This window comes from Eretmochelys imbricata, unplaced genomic scaffold, assembly GCF_965152235.1.
Source record: "Eretmochelys imbricata isolate rEreImb1 unplaced genomic scaffold, rEreImb1.hap1 Scaffold_29, whole genome shotgun sequence".
In the NCBI taxonomy this organism is placed as follows: domain Eukaryota; kingdom Metazoa; phylum Chordata; order Testudines; family Cheloniidae; genus Eretmochelys; species Eretmochelys imbricata.
Window position 1 is genome coordinate 250,911 of NW_027554341.1, and position 24,140 is coordinate 275,050.

At 49.5% G+C, this 24,140-nt stretch overlaps 1 protein-coding gene and 1 pseudogene across 1 annotated transcript in view; both read left to right on the plus strand.

Moving 5' to 3' along the window:
* The window catches only part of LOC144258649 (uncharacterized), a 164,018-nt gene that overhangs the window by 119,505 nt on the left and 20,373 nt on the right, over positions 1 to 24,140 (plus strand). The window lies entirely within an intron of this gene.
* LOC144258641 (zinc finger protein RFP-like) lies at positions 3,059 to 21,570 on the plus strand (annotated as a pseudogene).

A 24,140-nucleotide genomic window follows, 5' to 3' on the forward strand; every position in this document is an offset into this window, starting at 1 on the left:
CACCTCCCGATCTTTTTTATAATCTAAACAGGCTGAGCTCTTTCAATAGCTCATTTACAGGCATTTTTCTCCAGCCCCCAAAACGTTTCATTGCTTTTTGCTGCCCCATCTCCAAGATTTCCAAATCTTTTTTCAAAGGTGGACTCCAAAACTGAATGCAGGACTCCATGATCCGTCTTCCTCCCTATGCTCCTCACTGCTCTTTTCATGCATCTAATGATGGCTTTAGCCCTGTTCACCACAGCATCCCCCTGGGTGCTCATGTTGAATGGCTTGCCTAGCATGGCCCTAAATCCTCTTCACAGTCAGTGCTTTCCTGGATACACTTCCCCACTCTGTAGGTGTGGCCTGCATGCTTTGTCGCTAGCTATAGGACCCTTCATTTGGTTCTTTTCCAACTTGTTTTCTTTGAATGGCTCCAGCTTCTCAAGGGATGCGATTGTTCTGTGTCACTGCCCTCTCCTAATCATTAATTACCACTCTGCTACTATTTTATCACCCACCAATGTTAGCAGCAGTGATTTTTTATTTGGGTTGCAGTTCTATTTGGGGGGAGGGATAGCTCAGTGGTTTGAGCATTGGCCTGCAAAACCCAGGGTTGTGGGTTCAATCCTTGAGGGGGCCATTTGGGTCAAAAATTGGGGATTGGTCCTGCTTTGAGCAGGGGGTTGGACTAGATGACCTCCTGAGGTCCCTTCCAACCCTGATATTCTAGGATTCTTTGATATTTATTTTCAAGAATTAGTCCTTGAATTATTTTCAAGAATTAGTCCTTCGTATCCCTCGTGCTCAGAACCTGCTCCGCACAGCACAGCGAGAAAAGGCTGCCCAGCCCAGCCGTGCCCTAGGGGCTAAGCACAGAACAAATGTAGGGAGCTTGTGTCATCCACAGCTTCTGAACAACATGTGGGGGTCATCAGCTTACAAATACACTCTAGACCGGTAGCGTAGACAGGCCCCAAATGTATCTAAGTGTCCCGCCTTGCAAAACAGGAGAGAAAAAAACATAACCTTGAGTAGTTTTATTTTATAGTCGTGGAAACTGAGGCACAGAGAAGCAAAGAGATTCGCTCATGGTCAAAAAGCCAGGAAGAGAAAACGGCAGATTTGCTGATAGTCAGTCCTGGGCCCTAGCCGTGTTTGTCCTGGCCTCTCTGCTTCAGCTCCAGTAACAACCCGAGTCGAGGTTTTCTTCTTCTCTGTGTCCTTTAACTTCACGTCACTGGAGAAGAAAGATTTTTTCTGACCAGCTGGCTCTAATGCATGGAGATGTCTTTCCAGAAGTCGTGCTCTGGCTCAGTCCCACGTAGTAGGTTTTCTGGAGGAAGCACTCGGTGACGTTCTAGGGCTTGTGTTACAAAGAAGATGGACAGAATGGTCCTTTCTGACCTTCAATTATTTCTTTCGCTAGGAGGATAACGCTGGACATTTTCTCTCATTCACTTTCCTTTGGAATAATTTCAATCCAGTCCAAAGGATTTCCTCTTCCATTGTGTCTTCAGCTCCTTTCCTAGCAAACAGTTACTGTTCGAGCACAGGTTTCCAGTTTCAGGCTGCCCCAGGGTGAGATGGCCATGAAAGGGGTAGTAGCTCAAGTGAACCTATCCCCAGGTGAAGGGAATAAGTGCAGGGGTCACATGAGAAGGAGCAGCATGTAACTAGGATCCAAGCCTGTTGGACGATATAAGAACAGCCTGTGCTCGGCCAGGAGAGAGACCCACAATGGGAGCAGGCCTGGGAGGGGCTTGGATAGTCCTTTCAAGTCAGTTTCGGTACACAGTAGGGGATGGAACAGCCAAGCTGCTAGGGTTGGGAGCTGAGCCTATCATTGTCACTATCATTGACCCCATTTTAGAGGTGTGGAAACTGAGGTCCAGAGAGGGGTCTGGCCTTAAGCCTGAATCTGAGCCTGGGTTTACTATGTGTGTAGAATCTGTTGAATGTGTGGTTCTTCCATCTTCCTCAGAGACACCTGGTGCCGACTGCTGCTGGAGACTGGATTCTGGTGTAGTTGGGCCCTGGATTTGATCCAGCCTGGATCAGCGTCACTATGTTGCAGTGACAAAATTGAGGCAGCAGACTGAGTAGCCCCATTACAGACACTAAACCAAAGCAAAATCGGAAGCGGATTTAAGCAACTTTTTACATATCAGTTTCATTTCTCTCCTCAGACAGACAAGGTTTAATTTCTGCCTACGTTCCCCACCCCTCCAAATCACCCAAAACAAGCCAATCTGCTTTGGGTCGGCACCGGTCCATGTCCGTCATGCCAGTGGTCAACCGCTAGTACAGCCGTAATACCACCGGACCCCCAAAAAACCCCCCTCAACAGCGCACCACCCCACCAGAAATGCCCCAAGCATCACTGGCCAACAGCGGTGGTGCTGTGCACGCCACTCCCTCCCCCCACAACCCTCAAACCCAGCCTGGCCACTCCCCAGTCCTCCCCGGCCCCAACTTGGCCCAAGCTATGCTGCAGCCCCCCCCAGCTTTGCAACACCCTGTCACCCACTGCCTGCGTCCCCCCTCCCCCATGCAGGTGCAACACCACCACCAGAAATGCACCAACAGAAAGATCACTGACCACAGCCCACTGTTATCAGCTCACCCAACCCCCTGAGCAGTCCAGGCAGGAGGCAGGCGGTGGGGAGAGAGTAGGCACTGCAGGGCACGGACACACACACACGCATGCATGCAACACTCTCACCGCGAGGACCTCACTTAGGGAAGACGAACCCAACCCACAGCTGACTGAGCTGGATTCCAGGTTCCCTCCTTCATCTGTAATGCCCTATCGGGCTGACCTGTCGCACTGGCCTCTCCCCCATTGGCCCTGGGCACTGTCAGTCTCAGAGTCCTGGTTTCTTCCCCTCTCCTTGCTTTGGGTGTTGGGAGAGGGATTGGGCAACAGGGAGCCAATCATGTTCTCCGGCAGGACATTTAAAAAAAAAAAAAAAAAAAAAAGTAGCCAAAAAAGCCCCCAAAGAAGCCACGTGAAAAATGCCCTTTTGGGGTTAAGCCACATCTTAGATCCCTGTGACACGGTCTGCAGGGAGCCATGGCTGCAGTGAATCCTCTGAAAAGCTTCCGAGATAAAGCAACTTGCTCCATCTGTCTGAGTTTTTATAAGGATCCCGTGTTTTTAGATTGCGGGCACAGTTTCTGCCAAGCCTGCATCGCCCAGTGCTGGGAGGGATCGGATACAGCTGTCTCCTGTCCTCAGTGCAGAGAGACCTTTCCCCAGAGGACCCTCAGGCTGAACAGACAACTGGGGAACTTTGTGGAAATAGCCAAGCAGCTGAATCTCCAAACAGCAGCAGGAGAAGTTGGTGCAAGGTGCACCAGGAGCCTTTCAAACTCTTCTGTAACCAGGACCAAATGCTCATCTGTGTGATCTGCAGAGAGTCCCAGGCTCACCGTACTCACAGGGTGGTCCCCACAGAGGAGGCTGCCCAGGCCTACAAGGTAGGAATCTGCTGTGCAGGGTAATTACTTCGGTTTGGGCATGTTTGCAATTTTTATTACAATAGCTTCTAAAGGCACCGAGATCAGGGCCCTTGTTGTGCGAGGCTCTGTACAAACACACAGAGAGTCTAAACCAGTGGTCCCCAAATTTTTCCCCTCAGGCTCTCCCTTACCCTGGCTATGGCCCCCCACCCGCAGCTGCGGTTAGGAGCTGCGAGTGGGGCCACAGTCAGAGGCTGGGGCCACAGCTGTGGGGGTGTCTTGGGGTTGGAAGTGGGGCTGCCGGGAGTCGGGGGCTCAAACTGGGTTTGGGAGCAGAGCCAGGGTCAAGACTGGGGCTGGGAGTGGAGCTGGGGTAGGAGCCAGGGCCAAGGGGGCCTTAGCAGATCTGAGTGGCACTCCCTTCCTGCCCCTTGTGGGGGCCGGTCTTGGCCCTTCCATGCTCCCTCAAATGTTCCTCCATGCTCCAGTTTGGGGACCACTGATGTAAACAGTCAAGATAGACAAAGGCTGCGGATTCTGAAAGGTACTTAAGGTGTCTATACCCCAGATTTAAGTGGATAAATCTGGAGTTTAGGCACCTAAATGCCAGTTTTCGGCTCCACTGCAATCCCCAGAATTCCTGTAGGAGCCCAAAAAGAAAAGGAGTACTTGTGGCACCTTAGAGACTAACCAATTTATTTGAGCATAAGCTTTCGTGAGCTACAGCTCACTTCATCGGATGCATAAAAGTGGAAAATGCAGTGAGGATGTTTTTATACACACAGAGCATGAAAAAATGGGTGTTTATCACTTCAAAAGGTTTTCTCTCCCCACCCTACTCTCCTGCTGGTAATAGCTTATCTAAAGTGATCACTCTCCTTACAATGTGTATGATAATCCACTTTTATGCATCCGATGAAGTGAGCTGCAGCTCACGAAAGCTTATGCTCAAATAAATTGGTTAGTCTCTAAGGTGCCACAAGTACTCCTTTTCTTTTTGTGAATACAGACTAACACGGCTGTTACTCTGAAACCTGTCATTATGGAGGAGCCCAGACTCACTCAGTGCCTGTGTATTCAGGGTACAACTTCTTTCAGTGCCTGTGATTCTGTCTCTGGGCATGTGCACAGCTGCCCCCCATGGCATCTGGCTGCCTGTCTCCTGGCCACACCCAGAGCAATCCATGAGCTGGGGAAAACCAGGCATTCTGCTTCTCTCCTCTACAGGGCCTGATCTGGTGGGCATGCTCGGAGACAAGTCAAAGGAGTGGGAGTGAAACAGAGGCACAGAAGCGGCAGTGACTTAACCAAGCTCACAAAGCAGCTCAGTAGGAGAGCCAGGAATTAAACCCTGGCCTCCCCATGACCATCCTAGTACCCTAGCCACTCGACCACACCGCCTCTCATTACTCCTGTCATGCAGTTCTCTACCATCACATTACCAACATCTCAGCACAGCTGCAGACTGGAGGCGTAGCGCCCCAGCTTGAGCATTTCACAGCTGATGACCGCTGCTTTCAGGCGAGCCACAGGAAAATAACACATGGTCAGCAGTGTTCTCAAGGAGTTTGTTCTCTGCTACTTTCTGTCGCATAAGGTGCCCTGAAAGATTTCTGTTTAAGAAACAAAGGTTAATCTGCGTAACTTTTTCCTCAAGGAAAAACCAGGATGATGAATTCCCGTTTTCCCGGGTTTGCTGAAGGATGGTCACTTCGCTGCTCCTGAAGCAGAAATCATGCGCGACGGGTATGACGGGCCAGGGGAGGCACAGCCCTGCCTGGCCCCCTCCACCCCCAGACTCCCTCTTGCTTCCTGCCGGGGATCTGCAGCTCTTCCCCCATGGCTGGTCTGGGGGGGGCCTCTGGCAGAAGGGGCCGGACTGGGGGTTAGCCTCCCTGAACCAGTGGCTCACGTCCTGCCCGTACAACCTTTGAAGTTTTGCAACATTCTAGGGCCCATGAAGCCCAAGTGGATTGGAACCTTAAAAAGCCTGTTGGACAGAGCAATCCCCTCGGGGCAGAATCCGCTGTGCTGTACGCCGCTCTAGCTGTAAGGACGAAGTGGGCTGTAGTAGTGCCACAATAAGATTAAAGGAAGAAAATGGCTGATTCCCAGGACCATGTTGAACAAGCCCTTTCCCCCATGCCGAACAATCGAGCACAATATTTATGCACCTTGTGAGTGTGTTGGATTTTTAACCAGGAGTCTCTTTCTCCCAAGAGTTCATTAGGCAGCAGAGTTTAATGTACTATTTTTTTTAACAGTGTGTTAAACATTCTTACCAAAACTCCCTTCCCTTTAAGTTGCTCAGCTTTAACTCTCTGATGTCCAGCTTTCTTCATATAGTTTTCTCTGTCATTGCCTGGGAGCAGGGCACCCTACCCTACACTGCTGCAAAATGGATACGACTTCAACCCTTTGCCCTGCAGCACTTGGAGGATTTGCTGGAGGCAAAGGGCTGTTCTAGACAGAGTTCCTAAGTCTCTATATTAGGTCAGGTGCCCCCAAAGGCCTCTCTCTTCCCTGGCAGCATGACATATACAGCATAGAAGGAAAGTAAGCAGGGCTGAGAATGGGGCCTGAGATGCCCAGCTGCCATGAAATGAATGGGAGCTGTGCTTTTAAATCCTCTCTGTGGCTCTGCAACACCTCACCCCCGGGGAATTATAGAAGAAGATCCTTTGAGCACATTTTCAAGAGCACCAACTGACTTTAGAGCCGAAGTCCCATTTGCAAAGGAGATTTAGGCCCGAATCCCCAAATGCACTTGGGTGTTGTGATGCTCAGCACTGCAATGCCTAACTTTTAGACACCTAGAAAATCACTAAGGACATAAGAACGGCTGCACTGAGTCATACCAATGGTCCATGTAGCCCAGTATCGTGTCTTCCAACAGTGGCCAATGCCAGGTGCCCCAGAGGGAATGAACAGAACCCGGCAGTTATCAAAGGATTAATTCCCTGTTGCCCAGTCCCAGCATCTGACAATCAGACAAGCCCTTACGGTTGCCGGCCTGTAATTGCCAGGATTTCCTCTGGAGCCTTTTTAAAAAAGCTGGCTTTCCATCAGCTATCCTCCAGTCATCTGGTACAGTTTGGAACAACAAATCCTGAATTAGGCATTTCGGGGGAGAGAGGCATCCACAAAAGCCAGCATGCTAGCTGAGGAGACTAGCCCTCCGGAGATACTGATGAGAGGGGTGTGTCCTAAGCCCCAACTCCCTCAGAGTTTGGTGTAGGAATGGGCCTGTCTCTGATCCACACCTGGGAACCCCTCTCCTGGAGTCGAGTTGCTTAGCTACCTAAGCTGTTTCATGCAAGATGGAGTTCTGCACCTGTGTTGCTCCGCACAACGTGGCCGGGGAAGAATCCTAGAATCCTAGAATATCAGGGTTGGAAGGGACCTCAGGAGGTCATCTAGTCCAACCCCCTGCTCAAAGCAGGACCAATCGCCAATTAAATCATCCCAGCCAGGGCTTTGTCAAGCCTGACCTTAAAAACTTCTAAGGAAGGAGATTCTACCACCTCCCTAGGTAACGCATTCCAGTGTTTCACCACCCTCCTAGTGAAAAAGTTTTTCCTAATATCCAACCTAAACCTCCCCCACTGCAACTTGAGACCATTACTCCTTGTCCTGTCCTCTTCTACCACTGAGAATAGTCTAGAACCATCCTCTCTGGAACCACCTCTCAGGTAGTTGAAAGCAGCTATCAAATCCCCCCCTCATTCTTCTCTTCTGCAGACTAAACAATCCCAGTTCCCTCAGCCTCTCCTCATAAGTCATGTGTTCCAGACCCCTAATCATTTTTGTTGCCCTTCGCTGGACTCTCTCCAATTTATCCACATCCTTCTTGTAGTGTGGAGCCCAAAACTGGACACAGTACTCCAGATGAGGCCTCACCAATGTTGAATAGAGGGGAACGGTCACGTCCCTCGATCTGCTCACTATGCCCCTACTTATACATCCCAAAATGCCATTGGCCTTCTTGGCAACAAGGGCACACTGCTGACTCATATCCAGCTTCTCGTCCACTGTCACCCCTAGGTTGAAGACTTTCTTCATAACCGTTAGCCTGGGGGTAGGGCACTCACCTTGTATGTGGGAGACTCCAGTTCAAGTTCTCCCTCTGCCTGGTGAGGAGAAGAGATTTGAGTCTCCCACCTCTCAAGAGTCAGTTGTGACATTGCCATGAGCACCGTCCTAGAGCAACTTGAGAGGGAGATGGAAAATCAATGGTAGGTGAGAACCCAACTTCATGAGACTTCTTTGAAAATCCCAGCTTCAGATAATGAAATCAGCACTGCAATGTATATAAATTGCACAGAGGACAGACTCCTCAGCAGGCTGACCTTCCCCCCCATCCCCAACATTGTTTTACTTGCCTCAGGAACAAATTCAAACCCAGTTGAACACACTGAAGCAAGAGAGAGGAGAACTTCTGGAATGGAAACAGGATGCAGAGACGCAAAGCCAGGAATATCTGGTAGGTCCCCATTGTTATGGTCCAGAAGTTACATCAGTCAGGGGTGATATTTCTCTCTGTGGGGAGAGTGTCAGCCCTTGTCTACACGCAGCACTGCTTTGATTTAGCTATGGCTGCATCTACACGGCACACCGCTGGGGGCATCCTGTAGGGTATGTGTAGCTACACAGCACAGTGAGAAACAGGCTGTGTCCACACCGTCATGTGTAGCTACATGTGTGAATAAAAGACTCCAGCAGAGGGAGGCAGCAGAGCAGCCGGAGCCTTCCTCCACTCCCTGGAGCCTTTTCCTGTGGTGGGGAAAGGCTCTGGCACTGGGGAAGCAGCGGGACACTCAGTGTAGATGGGGGAGGCCCTGCTTGGAGGCGTATAGAGTCCTGTGTGTAGGGTTTATACCCAGAGGGTTCAGGCATATCGCGACTCTACTTGCTTAAGCCATGCCTCGCCATCTACACTGCTATTTATGCCCATGTTAGCGGGTGCATATAGTGTACGTCCTCTACACACCACCACAACATTTGTGTAGTACAGATGTACCTCAAATCACTTTTTAATGTAATGTCTTTATTCTGGTGCAAGGCCCTCACAGGCAAACATTTTGAACCTAGTTTAATTTGACCCTAGTGTGGTGTGTAGGGTTCACCTTGTCCAGTTAAACTGAGATAAAATGTGCTAACTGGGAGCAAGGTCAAGTTCAGATCAGGGTTAGCTGTGATGTAATGGGGACCGAGAGACTTTGTCCGTTGGACCATATGAACTGGAACCATAAACTCACTGAATGTTAAATCTCACAAAATGAGGGTCAGTCCATCCTCATGATTGTATCCACTCATTATATTCCACACCTGAACATAGCTATTATATGAACAACATACCCTCATGTCTCAATGTCTGTACTTTGACCCCTTAACCTCTTACCCCCAATCGGGGATATTGCAGAGTATGTATTCCTTACGCCACTCGATCTGAAACCGAACTTTGCTCCTCTTGATAATCCGTACATTATTTCCTGGTATCCAGAAACGTCTACTCCGGGGGTTCTCAAACTGGGGGTCGGGTCCCCTCACGGGGTCGCAAGGTTATTACATGGGGGGTCGTGAGCTGTCAACCTCCACCCCAAACCCCGCTTTTCCTCCAGCATTTATAATGATGTTAAAAATATTCAAAAGTGTTTTTAATTTATTAGGGGGGTCCCACTCAGAGGCTTGCTATGTGAAAGGGGTCGCCAGTAAAAAAGTTTGAGAACCACTGTTCTACTCTGTACCGTTCACGGTTTTTTTTTTTAAACATCATCTTGATAACCTCAAGCACTTTGTCTCTTGTTGAGACACCCTTGCAGGGTGTGATCATGTTTATCTTTGTTTATCATCCCTCTGGGCTCATTCCTCCACTGGCTTCCAGTTTCAACTCAAAACACTGATCTTATTCCCCACACATCCAGCTACAAACACTGATTTCAGGGGAGATTTTCAAAGGCACGTATGGTGATTAGGTGCCTAATTCACATGGACTGTCAGTAGGACTTAGGCACCCAGTGGCTGTTTTGTATCTCAGAAATCTTCCTCCTGAATCTCCACCGGGCACAACTGGTTTCCTCTGGGACAGTGTAACAGAATGCCAGATGAAACATGCAAAAGCTGGAGAAGAAGCATTTTGCATGGTGTGTTTTGTAACTGGTGTTTTATGTGGATAACCAGCAGAACCCTTTCCTTCTTCAGTCTTCTCCACAACTCTCTGCCAACATATTTCTGATTCTGAGTCAGACCTCCCCCCTTCCAACCTTTCTGCTATTGGAAGATTCTAGATGATCAACAGAATATATTAAGCCACTCAGACCTGAAAACTCATCATTTTAGAGAGATTGGGTGACATTTTCAGAAGTGCCTAAGTGATTTTGGAGCCTAGGGTTAACAATTTTGCAAGTGGTTAAGGGCCAGATTCTCAAAGGTATTTAGGGGCTTAAAATGCAGGGAGAGCTGTCCCATTTTCAAAAGTCACTTTCAAAGAAACTTAGGCTCCTTAGCATCCAAAGTGACCTTTTGAAAATGGGAACTGGAGGCGTAAGTCCCGAAGGCGCTTCGGAACATGTTGTTCATTCAGGCCAGCTGAGAGACTGTCAGGCATATTCTCCTGAAATCTCAACCATGTGTTTGTAGTAGGTTGATATGAAAAGAGGGCTCTAAGAACTGTTCCTATCAGGGACATGGGGAGAGTCTGGGATGTCCAACTTTCTCATTTGTGAAAACCGGATGCTGAGCACCGGAACCTGCCCTGTGCCCTGCTGCCACTTTCCCTCGAGGCCCCGCCCCCCACTCCTCTTTCCCTCTCCCACTGTTGCTTGCTGCTCTCTCCACCTCCCTCCCCCTGCCAGCTCAGCAGAGCTCTAGGGGTGTGGTGGAGGTGACTGGGGCAGGGTGGGAGAGGGAGAGCCACGCTCCAGGGGTGGAGGGGTAATTGGAGTAGGATGGGGGAGATGCCGGTACTTTTCTCCCGCCCATGGAGCCATCCCTGAGTGCTCCTCCAGGCTCCAGCAGCAGCTGCTGCTCTTCTCGCCCTCTGGTGGTGGAAGCCAGTTACTGTGGGTAACCGGACTTCTCATGTCCAGTCAACAGTGCTGACCGGACACTGCCAGGTTTCCCTTTTGACTGGACTTCCCAGTTGAAAACTGGACATCTGGCAACCCTTGTCCTTGATCTGAACTTTCCTGTTCGTGTCCCTTCATTATAGGGAAAGATAGAAGCTGAGAGGCAGAAGATCATGTCTGAATTTGAGCAACTGCGGCAGTTCCTGGACGAGCAAGAGCGACTCCTGCTGGCCCAACTGGAAGAGCTGGACAAGGAAATTGTGAAGATACAGGATGAAAATGTCACCAAACTGTCTGAGAAGATTTCCCGTCTCGGTGACTTGATCAGTGAGATAGAAGAGAAGTGTCAGCAGCCAACAAGTGAATTCCTGCAGGTGAGACAGTTAGAGACACCCAGATCCCTGCCCAGGGAAGGGAGAGATTCTGATTGATTAGCTTTGGAGTTTATTAAGTTCTTGGAGAGGTCCTACTCCACAATGGAGACTGTCAGTGTGTCCTTTAGCGAAGCGAGGGAAAACAAAATGTGACATTTCTAATACTTCCAATGTGGAAACAGTTTTGCTGTTTTAAAGGCAGATGTTTCAGGCCTTTTTGAGACATCCTGTGTAAGCCCCTTCATTTTCAGTTTAAACCAATTTTTACCAAAAAATTTCTGGGTTTTACAAAAAAGTATTATTCAGGTTTTTCTGATTTTCATCGTACTTTTGTATCATTCAAATATATGCAAAAAACTTGTTTTATTAAGAAAATACAATGCATTGCATGAGATCTCTGTATTCCGATAATACATTAGTCTGTGTGTATATGCAAAGCTGCCTGCTGAAGTAAGAAAGTATTGTTCTAGAAGATGCACACAATAAACCAACAGGCACGCACACAAGCTCTGAAGTGTGTGTGCGTCTGAACCTACTGATAAATCACACACCCACCAAGTACACATTTCAAACTGTTAGTAGACAATGGGTTAAAGATTTGACGCACTAAAATGGGAAGTAAATGAAAGTGTACATCAGAATACATTTCAGAACACAAGGAAGCATTCAAAAGGGCTAAAGAAACAACAAGAGGAGAGAAGGATGAAGTTGAGTGTATGCGCTGCAAATGGTATGGCCCAATTATCAAATGTGAATATTTATAGACTAATTGTTCTAATCAAAGCTTTTGATACGGTCTCCCACAGCTTTCTTGCCAGCAAGTTAAAGAAGTATGGGCTGGATGAATGGACTATAAGGTGGGTAGAAAGCTGACTAGATTGTCGGGCTCAACAGGTAGTGATCGATGGCTCCATATCTAGTTGGCAGCCAGTGTCAATCAGAGTGCCCCAAGGGTCGGTCCTGGGGCCGGTTTTGTTCAATATCTTCATTAATGATCTGGAGGATGGTGTGGATTGCACCCTCAGCAATTGCACCTGCAGATGACACTAAACTGGGAGGAGGAGTAGATACGCTGGAGGGTAGGGATAGGATACAGAGGGACCTAGACAAATTAGAGGATTGGGCCAAAAGAAATCTGATGAGGTTCAACAAGGACAAGTGCACTTAGGACAGAAGAATCCCATGCACTGCTACAAACTAGGGACTGAATGGCTAGGCAGCAGTTCCGCAGAAAAGGACCTAGGGGTTACAGTGGATGAGAAGCTGGATATGAGTCAACAGTCTGCCCTTGTTGCCAAGAAGGCCAATGGCATTTTGGGATGTATAAGTAGGGGCATAGCGAGCAGATCGAGGGATGTGATCATTCCCATCTATTCGGCATTGGTGAGACCTCACCTGGAGTACCGTGTCCAGTTTTGGGCCCCCCGCTACAAGAAGGATGTGGAAAAATTGGAAAGAGTCCAGCGGAGGGCTACAAAAATGATTAGGGGGCTGGAGCACATGACTTATGAGAAGAGGCTGAGGGAACTGGGATTGTTTAGTCTGCAGAAGAGCAGAATGGGGGAGGATTTTTTGATAGCTGCTTTCAATTACCTGAAAGGGGGGTTCCAAAGAGGATGGATCTAGACTGTTCTCAGTGGTAACCAGATGCCAGAACAAGGAGTAATGGTCTGAAGTTGCAGTGGGGGAAGTTTAGGTTGGATAGTAGGAAAAACTTTTTCAATAGGAGGGTGGTGAAGCACTGGAATGGGTTACCTAGGGAGGTGGTGGAATCTTCTTCCTTAGAGGCTTTTAGGGTCAGGCTTGACAAAGCCCTGGCTGGGATGATTTAGCTGGGGAGTGGTCCTGCTTTGAGCAGGGGTTTGGACTAGATGACCTCCTGAGGTCCCTTCCAACCCTGATATTCTATGATTCTACACCAGTAACCTCTTTGTTCAAATGAAACGTTTTATTTGGGGATTTCAGATATATTGTTTTCTTAAACTCAGGGGGACCCTTGTGCTTTGAGTTCTGTTTTAGTTCTGCAGCAAACCACAGGGATGAACAGAATTCAAAGCATTCATCTACTGAATACTTTTTCTCCCTGTCTTTCCATCCACCAAAACAAACCCCGATATTTAACCAGAAAACTTAATAGTTTTCTGCACTGATTTGCACCTGTTTTTATTGTGGTAATAAACACTGATAAAATCCCAGGAAAAATTAACTAAAATAAAAACAGAAAATGAAGGGCCCTAACGATATGAAAGCAATAAAAAGCACAACTCCACTTTCTAGGAAGTGGGAGATTAGGAAAGCAAAGTTCTTTGCAGGGCCTATTAAGAAAGGAGAATGAATCCAGCTTCCAGAACTGCTGAGCAGAATTGCATACATGGAGAAAGGCAAATGCTCTGGACACAGCAGTTGCATGTGGCAGTCAGGGATTCATGCGTCTGATCAGTCTGTTTGAGCAAATGCCATTGGCATAGGCAAAATAGAATTTAGAAGGAGAAAACCCACAATCATGGTGTGTGCTTAGGGGTCCCATTCCATCGAAATCTGTGAATGGACTTTTGAAGTTGCTAACTGCAGAGAACTGCATCTCGAGCTCAACTAGGGATGGCAAAGCAAGTCCCCTGCAGAGCAGGAGCGATCCGCATCTTGTGGCACTTGGGACTGAACTCTCTTTCTCTTTTCTAGGACATCAAAAGCACCTGGAGCAGGTATGTGACTCCTTCCCACTCCCCCTCATGTGTCGTGATGCTAGAAGGGGATTTCCCCCCAGGGTCAGATTTTGCAGGGCATTTAGTCACCTGAGACGTAGTTAGGTACTTGGTGGGGTTTTCCAAAGCAGCTAAGCAAGTTAGGCACCTCCCATTGTGATCAGTGGCAGTTGGGAGCCTGACTTGGTTAGGTGCTTTTGAAAATCCCAGGAGGCACCTTTAAAAATCAAGCCTTAAGTGACTTGCCCAAGGTCATGCAGGGAGGCTGTGGCAGAGCAGGGAGTGGAACATAGGTCTCCAGAGTCCTACAGCAACCCCTTAACCACTGGAGCATCCTTTCCCGTGAGATTAGGCCCTTCTCTCTGAGGGGCAGCCTGTGGACCCCTTACTCTCTTTAACTCCCATTGGAGGAGCTAGGCATTTAAAAACTCCAGTGAGGAGATGAATTGTCTCACCAGTGGGAGTTAGAGGCTCTCATTGAGCCCACAAGAGAGCAGCCTCTGGTAGCTCATTCTCAAGAAAGAAAAGATTTAGGGTGTTTCCCCTTTTCCCCCCCAGGTGTGAGAAGGTGAAGTTCGAGAAACCAATGGCTGTGTCACAGGATGTGAGTGAGAGAGTTGGCGTCTCTTTCCAAAGAAATATTTGTCTACAGGAGGCTCTGAAGAAATTCAAAGGTAACTTAACAGTTATTTGGGCTCATGATATGGTGATGGCACATCGAGATGTGCCTCTGACTGTGGAAGGAGTTGGACTCTGGCCTATTAGTTCTCAGCTCGTCACAGCTAGACGTCTGTGGGTGGGATGGGGAGGGCTCAGGGCTGATGCCAGTTCGCCAGGCCTCCACTTGGATTGTCTCAGACCCAAACATGGGTGTCAAAATTAGCCACTCAGCATTTCAGAGACACACAATCGCCAGATGTTTTAGAAAATGTTGAATTTCACCTCCATGGCTGGGATTTTCCAAGGGACCTAAGGGATTTAGGCCCCATCTCTCTCTGACGGTCAATGGGAGTTGGCCACCACGTGGCCTCAGCCCTTTTGAAAATCCCAGACTCTGTACCTCAAGTTCCTCCATCTTGAAAAAGGAGGAAATAATGGCCAACCTACCTTGTTGTGCTAATTAGTGAATGCCACCGAGTGCTTTGAGATCGTTGGAGTAAGGCAGGAGATGGACGATATATTTTGGACGATGATTTCACTTTAGTTTGGTCTCATTGGAAAGGTCTCCCCATTCCAATCTGCCTCTCGTTCTGTGGTATTTTCCTTTGGGCTGTCTCTCAGAATTACAGCATGGTTCCATGCCGTGCTGCGACAGCCGTGTCAGCCCCAGGATATTAGACAGGGTGGGGGAGGACATAGCTTTTATTGGACCAACTCCCGTTGGTGACAGAGACAAGCTTTCGAGCTACACGGACCTGAAGAAGAGCTCTGAGTCAGCTCCAAAGCTTGTCTCTCTCAATCACGGTTACATTAATTAACGGTAGAAATGTCACCAGAGTCAAGACAACATGAAATCACCTCTCTTCCAATCCTTCCTTTCTCTTGAGACCCGGCCCTATGAACTGAGCTCAAATGCAGAGAGAAGGGGTATGGGCTAGATTCACAAAAGGACTTGGGGTGGGGGTGGGGGGGTCTACTTGCCATTTTAGGCACCTCAGTCCCAGAATCAGACCACACTGGGATTCACAAAGACCCCCACTCAGCTGCAACCAAACCTTGTAGGTGCCTAAAATTACTCATCACCTCTATTTTTGCGGTAAAAGTCCCCTAGGCACCTATGTTTCTGCCTCTGTGCATTCGCACTGCAGTTCCAGTCCAGCTACCAAGACACCTAAGCCCCAGAGAGATACACGAACTGGGGAAAGAAAGGGGTTCCTCCTCCTAACTCACCTACAGGGCCACAATCTGAAATGCCTGCTCTGAGCACGCTTACTGACTCAGGCCCTATATGTGAACTTACCCAAAAGAACCAGGCTCTAGGGAAAGAGGAGCTCCCTTATAATGTATAGTTCTGTGATTAGGGTACTGACCTGGGATGTGGGAGATCCCCAGTTCCAATCCTCTGTCCCCCCGAGGGGAAGAAGGGATTCCAACAGGGGTCTGATATAGGCCTCTCTGTTGCCCCTTTTGAATCTGATCCACTGTGTAGAAATAATTGAGCAGCGGGACAGGCTTCTGGGCGTCCCTCCCAAGAGCATGCTCTAACCACCTGGGACGTTCTCACGATTTCTCTCTGCCTCTGGCCCAATGAATTATTGATTATCCCCAGTGGAACCTCTCCCACAGGAGAGCATGTGGGCACCCCACATCAGACAATCGTGCAGCCCAGAGATTAGGGCGCTCCTTGAGAGGCGGTAGATCCCATTTCAAATCCCTGCTCCCTCAAGGCTTGACTTGAACCAGGGGCATTTCCCACTGGCTGGCGTAAGCAGGGAGTCGCCTAGCATGCTGACTTTTATGAAGCTCATTCCAAGGCGCATCTCTCTCCCCATTCATGGTGCAGATTGCCTGGGAGCCTGACTCTGGCTTTGTGAATCACAGTGACTTTCTAGGTGCCTAAGCGTTGGGTGTTGTGATGCTAAGCGTCAGCTTGTCTAAGTTTCTTTGTGAATCCAGCCCCATTTTCATGAGGCTATTTTCCTACAAGAAAGGGGCAAATCACCTCTCCTCTAATCTTTTCTTCCTCTAGAGACCCTGCCCTATCAACTGAACTTTTTGATCTCCAAGGTAGAGAAAGAGGGTAAGTTTCCATAAGGATATTTTCCTACAACAATTATTAATTAAAATCTCCTGATTAATTTTTTAGAAGACACTTCTGAATTCAAACAGGAGAGGTTTCCACCAATACAGAGTCTTGGATTCCAAGGTTAGAAGGAACCATTATATCATAACGGCCAGACTGGGTCAGACCAAAGGTCCATCTAGCCCAGTATCCTGTCTTCCGACAGTGGCCAATGCCAGGTGCCCCAGAGGGAATGAACAGAACAGGGAATCCTCTAGCCCATCGCCCATTCCCATTCAGTGATGTATGAACGTGCACATACTATTTACAATTGGAAAGTAGGGTACATTTGTTAGGTCCAATAATCAGCCTTTAGGGCACACTCAGGTCACATTTTTCTGCTTCTCTCGGCAATTATAAGGACTAGAAATTTGCTCTATTTTTATTTTTTATATGAAAGACAAGCTTCACTACTGGAAAACATCATTAACACAGAGTGCAGGTTGACCATCAGTGCCTTGTACTCTCCCAGAACGTGAAAGGAACCCATATTTCTACCTCTGAAAACTGGGAAATAAAGAGTTAAGGAAGTGTCTCCCACCAGTTCCTATGCTATACTTCCCTCTCACCCTAGTGTCAGGAGCAGGGACTCATGTGCTGGGCTCTATCCATCCCCAGCTGGTAGAAGGTCCCTTGCGGGGAGACCATGCTAAGGCCAGTACTGAAGCAGGCAGAGAATCAGGACTGCAGCGGCAGTCAAAAAAGCAAACAGAATGTTGGGAATCTTTAGGAAAGGGATGGATAATAAGACAGAAAATATCATATTGCCTGTATATAAATCCCTGGTACGCCCACATCTTGAATACTGCGTGCAGATGTGGTTGCCCCATCTCAAAAAAGATATATTGGAAAAGTTTCAGAAAAGGGCAACAAAAACTATTAGGGGTATGGAACAGCTGCCATATAAGGAGAGATTAATGAGATTGGGACTTTTCAGCTTGGAAAAGGGGCGACTAAGGGGGGATATGATAGAGGTCTATAAAATCATGACGAGTGTGGAGAAAATAAATAAGGAAGTGTTGTTTACTTCTTCTCATAACATAAAAACTAGGGGTCACCAAATGAAATTTCAGAGTAGCAGCCATGTTAGTCTGTATCCACAAAAAGAAAAGGAGTGCTTTTGGCACCTTAGAGACTAACAAATTTATTTGAGCATAAGCTACAGCTTATTTTGAGCTGTAGATCACGAAAGCTTATGCTCAAATAAATTTGTTAGTCTCTAAGGTGCCACAAGTACGCCTTTTCTTTTTTCAAATGAAATTAATAGGCAATAGGTTTAAAACAAACAAAAGGAAGTATTTCTTCACGCAACACACAGTCAACCTGTGGAACTCCTTGCCAGAGGATGTTGTGAAGGCCAAGACTAACAGGGTTCAAAAAAGAACAAGATAAATTCATGGAAGATAGGTCCAGGAATGGCTGTCCCTAGCCTCTGTTTGCCAGAAGCTGGGAATGGGCAACAGGGGCTGGATCATTGGATGATCGCCTGTTCTGTTCATTCCCTCTGAAGCACCTAGCATTGGCCACTGTCAGAAGACAGGTCCATCAGTGGCTATTAGTATCCTATCTTCCATGAATTTAGCCATCGTTCAAGGAGTGTTGTCTCTCCCTGTGGGGTTGGTGCTCCCTGTGGTACTGGGAACTGTCCCTTTAAGTGGTTTGGCTTCCCAGACAGGAAGGAGGAGCATAGCAGAAGCTCTGTGATACAGAACCCTGGATAAAGAGGGTTTCATTCAAACATCATGCTCCCAGCACGATTACTGAACACCACACTTGCAACCGTGGTGTGTCCCCATCCTTGTCCCATGAGCACCACTGGAAGCTGGGCAAGGGGCTCTCTTCGGATCTCACAGTTACCTATCTGGCCCCCAACAACTGCATCTGAATACCTGGCATCTTTTATGCCCATTTGACAAAAAGGGAAGCTGGACTGCAGAGAGAGGAAGGGACATGCCTGAGGTCACACGGCATGTCAGTAGCAGAGTGAGGAATAGAGCCCAGAAGTCCTGGCTTCTAACCTCTACACCATGCTCCCTCCCCAAAATGTGTGTAGTGCATTGGATGACTGTTACACATCCCTCGGGTGTGGACATTTAGTGCCACCGAGAAGTCGAATTCCCAGTGCACCAGAGAGCCCAGTGTCTCTCTAGCAGGGCTGCTAGCTACTTTCTCCTGGTCCAAGTGGGTGGAGGGGTACTCACCCCATGTGTTGTACTCTTGGGCTGGGGCCTTTCCACCAGGAGATGAGGGATGAATAGGGCAGCATGGAAATGCATGAAAAGCTGAAGCTGGTGTCCCTGTTAACGTCCTCTGTCTGCTGCCTCCCCTGCTCTGTTCTGTTGCTGGATGTGGAGCACCCCCAGCAAGGGCGAGGGATCGGGGGAGGAGACCGAGATCCCCTCTGCCACGGATCCACAGGATTCGTGCTGCAGCCCGTGCTTTGGAACAGTCTCTAGGAGGAGCCCCTTCGATGGGCCAGACCCCCAACATCAGCCCCCTCTTCCTCCAGGGTAAGCCACGTGGCTTCACCGACTCCTTAGGCTGGACCTCTGGGCCTTCAGCTCTCCTGCCTCACAACATGAGCTGTGTTCAGTGCGTCCACCTGAGACCGACCCCTGCGGGAGCCCTCTGTGATCTCAGGGAGCAGCACAGCTCTGCAAGCACCTGCAGTGACACTCAGCCACCGCCGTCACTGTCAAGCCCCTGGGGTTATTAGTCCCCTGCTCTGCACCACAGCACAGGAAGACCTTGGTTAGCTCAGAGAAATGCAGGTTACAGTATAGTCCATTCTGGGGAGCCGGTGCCCAGCCCTGCAGTGCAAACCCCGTGGTTCAAGCTCTGTCTCCCTGTCCATCTGATCTGCTTTCTCAGACTCCCAGGTGAGCCCCCCACCATAGGTGCCGATTCTGTAGGTGCTCCGGGGATGGAGCACCCATGGAAAAAAAATAGTGGGTGCTCAGCACCCACCGGCAGGATCAGATCCTCCCCCTCCTCCCCTCCCACCCACTGGTGGCCCTGCCAATCAGCTCCTTCCCCTCCCTCCCAGTGCCTCCTACCCACCATGATCAACTGTTTGGGCAGGGGGAGGAGCAGGGGCAGGAAGAGGTGGGGTAGGGTGGAGACTTGGGGGAAGGGGTGGAGTGAGGGTGGGGCCTGGGGCAGAGCAAGGGTCAAGCACCCCCAGGAAGTCCGCTTCTCTGCCCCCCTACTGCTTCCTGCAGCCAGCACGTAACTTCCGCTTCACCCCTCCCCCACCTCTAGTCCTTTGTTCCCAAGCCGGGGCGATGCAGCTCAGCCACAGAGGCGGGGAAGGCCTTAGCTCTCCGGGTTGCTGATCGTTATGTTTCCATGTCCGGGCAATTGGATTTGCCATTGTCTGCTGAGGACCTCAGGCCCCAGACAGTGACATGGGCAGCTTAGCCTGCCCTGAGAGCAAACACTCCCATATCACCCACTGGGTAACAATGCTGCATATTGGGAAACTGAGGCACATATAGGTTTCATTAAAAAATTGCAAAAAATCCCAGTTTCTCACACCCTCCTAACAATACCTCCTTGATGCCTGGCGGGAACCATGGGGAATTTCCTGCTCAGCTTCAGCCAACAGGCAGCTCCCCAGGACTGACACTCAGGGCCCACCCCAGCCAGCCCATGGCTACTGGGGAGCCTGAGAAATGGTCCTAGCCTCCCCCAGGGCTGAGCTCTGCCTGTAAGGGTCTGTCTGCACTGCAGAGTGAACCCTGGGGCTCAGCACCCAGGTTAGCCTGGGCTGGGTGCAAGGAGCCATGCTGCTGAGCCTGACCTCACTTACTGGGTCCTCACGGGTGCTGCTGTGGCTCTAGGACTCTGGGAGCACATCCCCTGGCTGACCAGCTATTCTGAGTTTCTTTTCCAGTGATTCGTGGGGTACCCGGTCTGTCTTTCATGGGGGAATTGGGGAAGGCACTGGAGGGCTATTTTCCCTCAGGTCAAGCTGGCAGTGGCATTCGGGGGGAGGCTTTTCACCTTCCTCCGCAGCATGTGGCTGCGGGTGATGTGCCAGGATTATCTGGGGGTATCTCACCGAATCATTTCCCTGCATTGCGGGGGCCTCGGGCACTGGTGACCCTCGGTGCCTCCTCTTCTCTGCCTGTGGCACATCATAGCACGGTCGGCTGTAGGCTGTCAGGCTTTGGGCTAATGTTGGTTGTTGCGTTAGGTGGGTGCTGGGTGGAGTTGGTGGCCTGTGATATACGGGGGTCCGATTAGATGACCTGATGGTCCCTTCTGGCCTCAGACTCTCTCACTCTCAGCACTGGAGTGGTTTAGCCTGCACAGAGGTGCCGACTTCCCCAGTTCCCAAGGGGGTGCTTGACCCTTGCTCTGCCCTGGGCCCCACCCCCACTCCACCCCTTCCGCCACGCACCCACCTCTGCCCCATCTCTTCCTGCCCGGCTCCATTCTGCCCCCTTCCCCTGCCTCTTTCTGCCCCATTCCTCCCTCTTCCCCCCCCCCGAACCTCCTGCCCACCGCTGAACAATGGATCCGTGGCAGGAGGAAGGCGCTGGGAGGGAGAGGGAGGAGCTGATCAGCGGGTGGGAGGTGCTTTGGGTACTTAACACTCTCCTCCTGCCTCTCTCTCCCCTCGTGCAGTGCAGGCCACTCCGGATCCAGACCTGGGGATTCCCTGTTCCGTCGTGTCCACAGATGAGAGTGTGGTACAGTAATACCAAGAAATGGGATATTTAGTGACACAGGTCAGGTTTTACCCTGCTGCCTGTGTGCTGGGCTATAAGGGCTTCACTTCAGGGAGGTGTTACTGGCAAGTGGAGGTGGGGAACAAACGTAATTGGGTTTTGGGCATTGCCAAAGAGTCTGTGATACATGAGGGAGCGAAAAGCCGTACACCAGAGGAGGGGATCTGGGCTTTGCAGAGTACAGAGAATGAGTACTCGGCCCTCACCTCCCCTGAGACTGCTCTGGCCCTACCTCATAGCCCCAGTAACATTGGGGTTTATCTGGATTATGAAGGGGAGGAAGTTACATTTTATGACGTTACATCTTCTGGCAGAGAGACGATCTTTACTTTCACATCCTCTTTCCCTGGGAAGATCATGCCCTTCTTTGGGAGCCGGCGTGTAGAATTTGAGTTCACTGGTAAGCATACCGTTATGTGTTCACTGGCTGACATATTGTTAATCCCTATGACAGAGGAGTAGGGATCACTCAATATGAGATATCTAAAGTAGAGCAAAGACATAGGTAATATATAAATTACAGCTATCACACTTTGCCATTCTAATCACAGTCTTGCCAGCCTGAAGCATTCAAAAAGTGTGTCAGGCCCCCCAGAATCATGAGATTGGCTGAATCATCTTTTTAAATATTGTGTCATTTTCTTTGCCTTCTGGTTTCCCAGCTTTTGGGGTGTTCTTGTTTCCGATTTTCAATCTTTGCTACACAAATGTGAAGGCAGGAAATGTATCTGTAGTATAATCTGAGGTTGCCTTGCAATCTACCTACTCCAGCTGCTGGGACTTTAAGAAAAACACCAAGTGCTGCGAGACTCACAATAAAATGATGAGAGAGGACAAGACTGACTTGCTTAGCATTATACTGGTGACAGGAGTTTCCCGACCCTCTTACATGCCTGTCTCTGTAACTCTGTGATCCTCCAGGCACACAAAAACTGGCCAAACAGGAGCCACTCTCAGGGTCACAGCAGAGCCCGCCTGTCTTAGGGCAGGTCTACACTTAAAATACTGCAGCAGAACAAATGCACCGGTGCTGCTCCACCGCTGTAATGCTTAAGTGAAGACGCTCCTATGCCAACAGGAGAGCTTCTCCCATCAGTGTAGTTAATCCACCTCTGAGAGGCGGTAGCTATGTCCAGGGGAGAAGCTCTCCCGTCAACGTACCGCTGTCTACCCCAGGAGTTCAGTCGGTACGACTGCGTTCACTGAGGGGTGTGGATTTTTCACAGCCCTGAACGATATGGTTCTACCAATGGACGTTTATAGTGTAGACCTGGCCTAAGTTCTGACTCATTTCAGGTCATCCATCAAAGTCCTCTGCTCTTTACTTCTGAATATAAAAACCATAGTGGTGTTTCCCTCTCCCTCCAATTCCCCAGCTCAATGCTCCTATTTTGCTCTGTTTAGTTATTTGGATGCTGTAGATTCAGATGAGTAAATTCACAGAATAAAGTTTATTTCAATCTTCTGGTCTTGGACTTTGTCACAAGGGTACTAGATCTGCACGGCTCTGCCCTGAAAGGCTAAACAGACCCACCAGCAAATGCCTTGAAGGGGCTTGAAGAAAAGCAGCTGGGTAACTTTAAGCGAAAGCTCTAAAAGCAAAGCTTGAGGAAAGAGTAAATAAAATCAAAGCATCAAGCGATGCTTTCCTCGGGCAAGAAAAGAAGCAATAACATCCTCACTGTGAAAGAAATCTGTTGGCAACTTCCAGCTGCCGAGGAACAGAAGGAAACTGGCAATAAAGTAGCCAGCTCACATTATCAACTGCAGTAATATTATGGGCTGGAACCTGGCTGCACCATGGTGCTGCAGCAGCGTTTCTTTCCCAAACCAAATTATCCCTTTTTCTTTAAGTTCACATTCGCAGTCTGAGGGGCTAGAAACCTGATCCACCACCTGAGGACAGTGGGAAGGGTCAGGGGTACAAATCTGGAGTCATTTGGTCAAGGGGTGTGTGAGATGCAGCCCCTCCCAACACGAGCTGTTTCCAAAACTGAGCTAGGCTGGAATACCAGCAGAATCCTGGCCAGGGCTGGGTGAGGGAGACTCCCAGCACACCCTGGAGCCGGCCTGGGGCTGGAAGGCAGAAGAACTCAATCTCTTCTGCGGCTGTTTCTCAGCAGTTTGTCTTGGCTGAGGCCTCGCACCCTGGGGGAGGTACCTGTGCTTTGCAGATGTGGGAAGAAGGTGAAGAAGGTGAACTGCAGAAGGTGAACTCAGACAAAGCTGGGACGATGTTTCATGGATTCCAAGGCCCGAAGGGGCCACTGTGATCTTCTAGACTGATTTTCTCGTCTCCTGTGTCACACAGGCCACGGAACTTACCCCAAATAATTCCTAGAGCATCATTTTGTTTTTTTTTTTTCTGAATTTGATTTAAAACTTGTTAGTGACAGAGACTCTGCCTTGCCCCTTGTCAAATTGCTCCAGTGCTTAATTACTCTCACCATTAGAAACGTACACCTTCGTGCCAGGTCTCCGTCAAATACAGCAGACCCACACCTCAATCACTGAACCCCGCGGCCTTTGGAAATGAACATACCAGCTCAAGTAGCCCCACAGGCCAGTGGTGCATGGCCCAGCTGCACAACACTGAAACAAGGGTGCAGTCGATTCAGGCTTGGAGCATGGCCTAGACACCCAGCCTGGGACTGAGGGCAGGGGAGGTAGCTGAGAATAGGTCGGCTCTGTGCATGTCCCAGGCACACAGCAGTGCGAACAGGCTGGGAGAGCCGACAGCCGGCCAACTTGGGGCATGGCAGACACACAGCGCTGAGAACGTGCAGAGTTGGGGCATGACACAGACATAGCACGGACTGGGGCGGGGGGAGCTGCAAACAGTCATGCCTAGTGCTTGGCAGAGACACGTGGTGCTGGAAGTGGGGTGGGAGCAGCCACGCTCTGTGCATGGTGCAGACATGCAGCGCTGATAACACAGAATCAGCTGAGACTGGGGTGGCTGATGAGAATGGGCAGGCTCGGTGAATGACACAGACTCTGTACCTCAGTTTCCCCATCTGTAAGCTAGCTGG